Source organism: Etheostoma cragini, chromosome 11 (assembly GCF_013103735.1).
Source record: "Etheostoma cragini isolate CJK2018 chromosome 11, CSU_Ecrag_1.0, whole genome shotgun sequence".
Taxonomy (NCBI): domain Eukaryota; kingdom Metazoa; phylum Chordata; class Actinopteri; order Perciformes; family Percidae; genus Etheostoma; species Etheostoma cragini.
In genome coordinates, this window is record NC_048417.1 from 28,607,444 (window position 1) to 28,616,716 (window position 9,273).

The window sequence follows — 9,273 nt, forward strand, 5'->3', positions numbered from 1 at the left end:
GGGGGGGGGGGGGTTAAGAAATACAGAACCAGCAGAGTTCATGGGGCGGGTGAATGAAACAATCTCTCCCCTCTGTTATAATTAATCAAATAGGCTACACAATTTGTATTTTGGTAGTCAAATTAAGCATGTATTGCTTTACTTCCACTTGTTGTCATAGCTGTGTATGCTTCAGGTTCCTGTTTTATTTTGTAGTCTGTTTTTTCTCCCTTGTCTTGTCTTGTTTCACTTCCTGTGTTTGTCCCACCTTTGTGACCCACCCTGATGTGTTTCACCTGTCCCTTATTATTCCTCGTTACCTTGTGTATTTAGTCTCTGTGTTGTCTTCCACTATATTTTGGACTACTTTGCTTGCTGTATTCAGGACTCCTTGTTTGTATGGATTTGATGGTGTTAAATCCCCAAGCTCACCACTGCCTGCACTCTTTGCTTTTGGATCTGACATTCTCTGATTCCTCCAACCCTCGTGGCCTAAAAGCTGCAAAGCATTAAAGCCCAAAACCCCAGAAAAAATGAAAGGTGAAATATATATAGAGGCCTAGACTTGCTAATGTTGATTTACTAGATCCATCACTTGGAAAGGATCTGCAGGGTCTGAAGTAGCAAAATAGGGGATTGAGTTGAACCGATGGCCATCAAAGCCGTATTAACCAGTTAATGTTTTTAAAGATGACATATGAGTTTTAAAAACAATGTGGTACGGACAGATAATTCTGTTTGCCCACGTGTGAATGGTTATGTCTGCATGCACTGGTTTGTGCATCTGTCAGTGGGTTTTGCTGTGTCTGTCATGTTTGTTGCATACCTTTGCAAGGAGAGGAGAGGATTTGGAACATCTGTGTGCGTCCAGAGCATCTAGAGGGCCAAGCAAACATTCCTCCACCTCCAGGCCACAAGCACCAAGTTCCCTTTGATCGTGATGCCAAGACAGTTTTTACTAAAGTCAGGACAAAATGGTGCAAAGCGAGCACACACGCCAGGGTGATGAACAGTTAGCAGCAGGAGACCTTCGCTTCGCTATCCTACGAAACGGTTCGCTGCGTGTCTGGGGCTTGATTCCAAAATGAGATAGCTGTCATTAAAAAAAGAATTGGACAGAGAGACTTTATTGGACATAATTAATCCCTGTACCAAAACACAAAATTACTGGAGTAGGAGTTTGATTGGGATCAATACCAACGATTTCTATCCCCCGGTGTTGAAAACTGTTCTTTGCACTATAATTTGATTTAAAGTACAACACCTGCAAATTTTCAAAAACTCTGACATGCTGGACCAGTTCCTGTGTCCATTATGTGGTGTTAAGACACATACTAAACATACACTGTGTTGCTGTTTATCAAGTGTCACCAGTCAGTGTGACCATGAGTCAATATTGGCTTGAAGTCTGGACTCAAATCACATCATTCTAATCTACTAGGATTTCTCCTCCGTACTTCAATGTCTGGCCGTCTTTGACTGCACGCCAAAGACTCTTTCTCTGAACATATATTCTGCGTGGCATTTTTGTGCACTTTTGTCATGTTAAATGATACAGTCCAGAGACAGTTTGAAGACAGACACTGTCATGAATAAAGTGGCTGTGATTCACTTTTGCTGAGTATCAGAGAGAAGAGAAAACAGTGACAGTATGAAAAGAAGAAGGGAGACAGCTTTTGGCAGGGTCTTCTCAAACAGCTCAAGACTACAGAAAGAGGGACTGTGGACTAAAGTTCACATGTACTATATAACTGTGGGCAGTATTATGGTCCCTAGAACCAATATCGTTGGACATCCTTTTAATTTTAACAATCTCGTTCCAATTCTGTTTCTTACTTTCGGAGGAGGGGAAATGGGTATCATGGGATTTTATTTTGATTGAATGAGGATTTACAGTTTTACCGTGCTTTTACAATGTAAAATAAATCCACACTTTGTGTTGCACTATGGCTGCAACACAACAAGCGCCTGGAAGTATGAAGGCCGGGTTTGAAATGAGATTTTGCAAATTATTCCAATATAAAAAAGAATCCATTGAAATCATCATTGTTAAACAATTCCGTGTTGGTTCATGCTGCCAAATCCTATTGTTGACTCAGATGTTTGATGGTTTCTGTGCTGATGGAGATGTGTTTCCATCATTATGTGTGGAAATGGAAAACACTGACAGAGATTTACTTAGAAAATAGTGTAGCTTCACATGGCATGTATCTATTGGGATTTCCACCGCAGGTCATACCCCTATCAGCTGCTTGGCTGCTCCTAAGAAGACCTCTGACCTCTGAACTCACATGAACACACATCATATTCATATATTCATAAGGTGGCTGTGGCTCAGTGGTAGATCAATCAGAAGGTAGGTGGTTCAATCCCTGGCCCTGTAGTCTCATGTTGAAGTGTCCTTGGGCTGTGGCATTGGCGTGTGAATGTGTGTGTGTGTGTAGGCCACGGTGTGTGAATGGTGAATGGTTCCTGTATGATATGCAAGTGTTTTGAGTAGTTGTTAAGACTAGAAAAGCGCTATATAAATACAGTAAATTTACATATTGTAATGGTCTTGATCCAAACTGATTTACTCCAGCCACAGTTTGACTGCCTCACCACCTGAGAAAAAACTAATACTCGTGAGTAGTATTCATTGGAAATTCAAAGGCTTCTTCAGTTCTGCTGACTGCTCATGATGACAGTAACATGCTGGTGTTTAGCTTGAGGAGAGATCATTCAGTCCTCCAGAATGAGAGGCAAAATGTTTTCAAGAACCTTAAGCGAGTGGAGTTGCCCTTGAGACTTAGCTTGGTGTTGACGCCTCTGCTTTTGTGTGAAATACTTCAAACGCATTTGTACTAGGGATGTCAGTCTGGCTTCCCTGTGCTTTAGATTTGACTATTATACCCTAACTGGTAAATGACAAAAGAAACATAGTTGTGATTTGGCTTTGGGTTTTGAAATCTCTCCAGAAATCATTGGCCAGTGTAGTCCAACACTAGTCCCTGCGCGGTGTAAGCATCAGTGGAGTTTTTAAAATGTTATACAGTAAGTAGAGAACTCATTTAAGGAATACTTTGAGTGTGCAGTCAAGAGAAAGTAAATCAGAGAGTGAGCATGTGTGACGATGAGTATGAAGTAACGTTATAGCTGTGAGCACAGTGCAGTGCAATGAATACATTTTACCTCTCTTCCAGATGTAAGCCCGAGTTCCTGTGTCTTTCTAAGTACAGGGGGTTTGCCTCGAAACTAGTGACAGCTTTGGCCCAGGCCCACGGTGGACTGACCTTTAACAGTTCGTCCAAGATTTCGCGATTGCGCCAATTCACGCAAATTCAACCAATCACCGTGACTTTGGTGCGACTCGCAAATTTGACAATGACCAACCAAGGGGGGGGGGGGGACAGGTTGATGTCCCACATACGTTGCCAAATTCAATTCCTTGTTTCTGATATGAAGACGAGACATGTGTGACGCCAACGTCTCCACGTTCAGCTACAAAACGCACAGCGAAAGACCACAACAACATGTCAGACCGTCTTGTCAAGCTGTAATATTTCATCAATGTACACTGGAATGATTTTTCACTCTGAAGTCGCTGAAGCGGCTCAGTTCCCCCTGCGACCGACCCACACACACAAAAACACACGTTGGGTACCAGAATAACCAGAGACAATACGTACAGGAGGACAGCTACATTCATTATCGTAAAAAAATGATACGTTAAAGTCCGATAAGTCTTTTATCAAACGGTATGATTGTGTCCCAGCCCAGGATGGGAAACTAACAATGTAAAGATCAACAAGTGGCTGACAAACAGTACATGTTCAAATTTGATTTATTCAATAAATTGTTATTTTTTGTCATAAATCCACCAACCATTAGCAGCATGCTGAGCCTTTTTGGTTACGTTGCTAGGAATATTCAGCCCACTCTAGTTGTATTCTCCCCAAAACAGCAATTTTATTTCTAAAGAACTATAAAAAAGATGCAATACTTTGTTATCAACTTCCTCTGTCTCCTGCAACTTAATTGCAAGAAACAAACAAAAGAAATCGCAACTTTTGTTGCAGTTTTGGGCCGCAACTATCTCAAAAAAAGGCGGACAGCTTTGATAAGCCCAGTTTATTGACATGCCGCTCCTCCGAGTCCACTCAGCACTTTGTATCCTATGCTTTTACCTCAGACTGCTAGCTGTTATTGACTCTGTGTGCAAATTAACTCATTGACTTACATGTGTAACCGCTCAAAAATATGATTGGTGGTCAACGGACCATGTCTCCGATTACGGATTTCGTAGCGCTGTGAAGGAAGGTCTGGAAAAAACATGCTCTGGTTTATCGGCATTTCTTTAAACAAATCAGCAACGGTGCCTCTGCAAAATTGCTTCGGGAAATAACTTGTTTTGGTGGAACATGTGCACGATCAGAAGTAGTTTTTGTCTTCAACAGAAAACTTTGGACAGATAGTCTAGCTAGCTGTCTGGATTTACCCTGCAGAGATCTAAGGACCAGGTAACCATAGTCCTCAGATTGGACAGATAGTCTAGCTAGCTGTCTGGATTTACCCTGCAGAGATCTAAGGACCAGGTAACCATAGTCCTCAGATTGGACAGATAGTCTAGCTAGCTGTCTGGATTTACCCTGCAGAGACCTGAGGACCAGGTAACCATAGTCCTCAGATTGGACAGATAGTCTAGATAGCTGTCTGGATTTACACTGCAGAGATCTGAGGACCAGGTAACCATAGTCCTCAGATTGGACAGATAGTCTAGATAGCTGTCTGGATTTACACTGCAGAGATCTGAGGACCAGGTAACCATAGTCCTAAGAAATCCACCAGAGGATAGAACGCCAACAACAAGAAAGAGGAAGGGGACGGACATCCGGTCAAAATGAGCAATGAGTAATCCTGGAAATTAAATGTCGTTGATACAGACTAAGCGACCATTGACTTCCCTAGTTTGTATAGTTGCTTTTCAGAGGAAGATAACATCCCACGCAAAACGGACCATTGCTTATTATGTGACCTTAGCTAATCCAAGGGAATACTTCAGGTCAATCGGTAAATATTTCCACTCATCTTCCACACATTTCTATTGTTTGCGCTATCCTCACTTAAAAGCATCTGCAAAGGAAGGTGCATATTGCAGACATTTCAGAGGCAGAATGAGTCACATATTTACACACTTGACCTTTGTATGCATGCAAACTGTATTTGTATGTGTTCAGAATACTGTGACAGACTGTGTCTGTGATGTATTAACAGGGATCCATTGATTACATTCCAATAAATGACAACAATAAAGCTACTTCCTTTGGTATATAGTGAATACATAGCTACTTCCCACACAAGATGAGCTCCCCATTCTCTGGGAAACCACTCTCTATAGAAGGCCCTATTATGTGGAAGTGGCTAGTATTATTGCTTTTATGCTCATACAATTGAGGAAAAGTGAGTTTAGTACAAAAGTGAGTTTTCTCAGCGCTGCAGCTTGTGCACTGGGAACAATGCAGCCGTGTCAGAGGGGAAACATCACTGATTTACCTTAGCTTGCAATGTCAGCTTCCTGCTTTTATGCCACCGCCATGTTTGTCAAGTATTGTTCAGACACAATGTTGCTATTCATTGTACCCTCAACTGTAGCTAGGTTTGAAGTTTCTGTCAGGGCTCTGAAAGTTGGATTCGTGAGAAGAAAAGAATTGAGAAATACAAACAAGTCATGCTGATGTTGTGTGCCCATTTGTGTGTGTACTTAATATATCCAACAAAAGACCAGGTTAGCTAAACAATACTGCACATGGTTTGAACATTAACTCTTGAGACGAAAACAAACGCATGACAAGTTGGATTCATGCTTTGCCACAATGCTGAGACGATGTTCTGGGTCAGACCTCTCCAAAGGAAATGAGGATGAAATGAGTCTCTCTCTGAATTGCAACAGTTAAGAGAATGGATCAGAACATTACTGAACAAGTTGTTACTGCGAATATTATTGAACACCATATCCCCTACAAAGCTTTTAGAGGTTCTGTGACGCATAAAGACTACATAATGTTCGACGTGCTCCATGTTTTGCTGTGCAGCTCGAGCTGAAGATGAAGAAGATGAAAACAACTCTCAGGTAAAAAAATAAATAAAACTTTTCATACTTAGTATGGAAACAATCTGTCGGATTAGCAGATTAGAAGATTTGAATTCCACATCTCAATTAAGTGTTCTCCTCGAATTCAAGTTCTATTACCATTTACAGGCCCCCAAATAGGGGGGGGGGGAATCTTTTGGCACATTTCGGATTTTATTCTAATTCAGAGGCCAACAGTTCGATTCTAAACTGATTAGCAATGCATCTCCATGCAACAATCTTTTTTAGGTACATTTCCATGCGTGGTTTAAAAAAAATACATGAATCTGAGTTTGTTAGATTTTGTCTACATCTGTCTTTGTCCCACACAGCTTTAAATGAAATGTTTTGTCTGCTGAGGTTTTTATTGCGTATTCATTCCAAGCTTCAGCCTTAAACATGCTGAGTCACCTTCTCTCCCAGTGATCTACCATGTCAGAGGCTGAGTCATGTTTAAAGGTGGGGAGTTGGCTTCTTAGAACATGAAACATGAGGTGGTCACATGTAATGTGATAAAGTACTGAGGGTTAACAGCATTTACCATGTGTTTTGCGTAATTATTTTATGTACGTATTATGTGCATATGTAAAAAATGTTTTTTTTTCAACGGTCGAAAAGTTCACTAATACCCCTTCATAAATAGGACCTAAGCTGTTTCCAGGGGAAAGTGCAATGAGTTTGCATCATTTTTCAAGGGTAAAACTGGTAAAGTTACCCTAAGCATATCATATAAAATGTAAATCACTCAGCATCATGAATCAGCAGAGACTAAAAGGGGAGAACTTAACGTGATGTCTGTATTTAACTTGGTCGTCATTGAAATCCTCTAAAAAACGTACAAAACCTCAATGTTTTCATATTTCATATTAACCAGCTTTTTAAATCTGTTATGCACCTCATAATGACAGATCTGCTTAAAATCATAAATACATAATTAAAGACTGGCAGATTTCCCAGCTCCCTGAAAACAGCTGTTGTAAAACCCTTGCTGAAGAAGAATAACTTGGACTCCTCCGCATTAAACAACTACAGGCCCATATCCAATTTACCGTTCGTAGGTAAAATTATTGAAAAAATTGTTTTTAATCAGCTAACTGCTTTTTAAACACTGAATAACTGCATTGATGATATTCACTCCAAGTTTTTGTGCTAATCACAGTACTGAAACTTCTCTTGTCAAAGTTATGAATAACACATGCCTGAACACAAATGCAGGTAAAGCATCGGCACTAGTGTTCCTGGACCTTAGTGCAGTCTTTGACATGGTCGATCACAGCATTTTACTCCACAGACTGGAAAACTGGGTTGGCTCATCAGATGTTGTTGTCAAGCGGCTGAAAAAATACCTGCAAGAGGTTTTTTGTTGCAGTCGGCAATTGCATCTCGGTAGCTGCGTCCTTGATGTGTGGGATCCCCCAGGGCTCAATTTTGGGTCCACTTCTTTTCACTCTTTGTATGCGCCCCCTTGAACAAATCTTGAATAATAATCTCATCTCCTATCATAGCTATGCTGACGCCATCCAAATCTATTTACACTGAATGATTATGGCCGTCTCTAATCTCTTTGTCATTGTATTTATGACAAATTAACCACTGGATGTCTCACAACTTCTTCCGGCTAAAGAAAGACAAGTAATCATGTTTGGTAAAAAGGAGGAAAGAGATAGGATTGCAACCATTCTTGTAAAAAAAAGGACATTAAAAAATTTAACAGCTACAAGAAAGCAATTACTAAATAAGCATTTTACCATCCCAAAAATATTGCCAAACGTTTATGTCAAAGGAACTGATTTGTGCCTTAATCTCCAGTAGGGTTGATTACTGCAGTAGGCTGTTCACAGGCCTTCTTAAAAAAGACTTTTATCCTGCTTCAAATGACCAAACGCAGCAGCCAGAGTTCTTACAAAAAAATTAACTGAGCACATAACCCCTACATTTTAAATTCCTGCACTAATTTACAGGGTCGACTTCAAAGCACTGCTGCTTGTTTTCAAGTTGCTTAATGGAAAAGAGTATCTATTGGACTTGTTTCTACAGTATGTGCCACTCACGTCTCTTAGATCAGAGCAGAAACATCTTTTAGAAGGCCAAACAGGGTGAAGCAGCACTCAGCCATCAGGCGGTTCACCTCTGGACCCAACTTCTAGAAGGCATCAAAAACGCCCCAAATATTTCAATTATTTTAAATTCAGACATAAGACAAAACTCTTTTCATATGCCTTCTGCTAATGCCACGTTTAAAGCTCTAGTATTTAACTTTTTGATATAAATGAACGTCTGTTACATAGAAGCCATCGCCAAATGCTAATTAAAAAGTTGCTAATTATCAGCTCCACACAACTCTCTTTGTACTTCTCAAGGTGACTACGTGTCTTTCCCATGTAGAAACTTGAGTGAAGTTAATGACCTCTTCTGAAGAGTCCATCGTGTTTTTAAATCTTCTATGTCCTCCTTTGCTACTAGCAACTGCATGGAGGGGGTAATCACAGAAGGGTTGTATCATTTGGACGCAGTGAGAGTTTTGTTGTCCTTATTTAGAAATCCTCATGGAGTAGACCAAAACTATACACTATAGCTATAAAGCGGATTTCAGGACTCAAAGACATGTCCCATGCAGGTCCAGGCTCAGCGGGGCCATCTTTGTAAAAAAAGTAGTGGAACCAAGCACCCAGACGCCCAACAGTGGGAAGGCCCTTAAGACCCTTGGCACTGTTGTTTTCATTAGCAATTTTAAAAATGGGCATCAATAATTTTGGATGCAAATTATGGTTGTTGGGGTATTTTTGTGTCTCAAACAATACTGACGCAAACAGTGTAGTCTACTGAGGAAAATGGTTGGACAGGTTGATGCCCTGATGCTGATGCTTCGGATTCCAAAATCACTTTAAGACCACAGTGTCTGATTAGAAAGATCAGTGTTTCCAGTAGGCCATCTTCTTCCTGAGTTGGGTTAGTTTTGATGAAATTAGGAAGGTAAACAGTGTTTGGCGTGTGGAGTGATAACCTGGGCTAATTTTTGTATCTTTTTGAACGTTTATACCAGCAAAGCCTAACCAAAAGACACTGTAAGTGGAGACAACACGCTTGCACTGCTATAGAACATTAGCATGTAAGGCAAGGCAAGGCAAGGCAGCTTTATTTGTATAGCACATTTCAGCAACAGGGCAATTCAAAGTGCTTTACAC

At 40.6% G+C, this 9,273-nt stretch overlaps 1 long non-coding RNA gene across 1 annotated transcript in view; it reads right to left on the minus strand.

Annotated features, from left to right (window-relative positions):
• LOC117953069 overlaps nt 1–3,335 on the minus strand; it is a 17,845-nt gene extending 14,510 nt beyond the window's left edge. The window contains exon 1 of the long non-coding RNA XR_004658558.1: nt 3,259–3,335. This is a non-coding gene — a long non-coding RNA (uncharacterized LOC117953069). The remainder of the gene's footprint in view (nt 1–3,258) is intronic.
• Nucleotides 3,336–9,273: the final 5,938 nt, after the last annotated feature.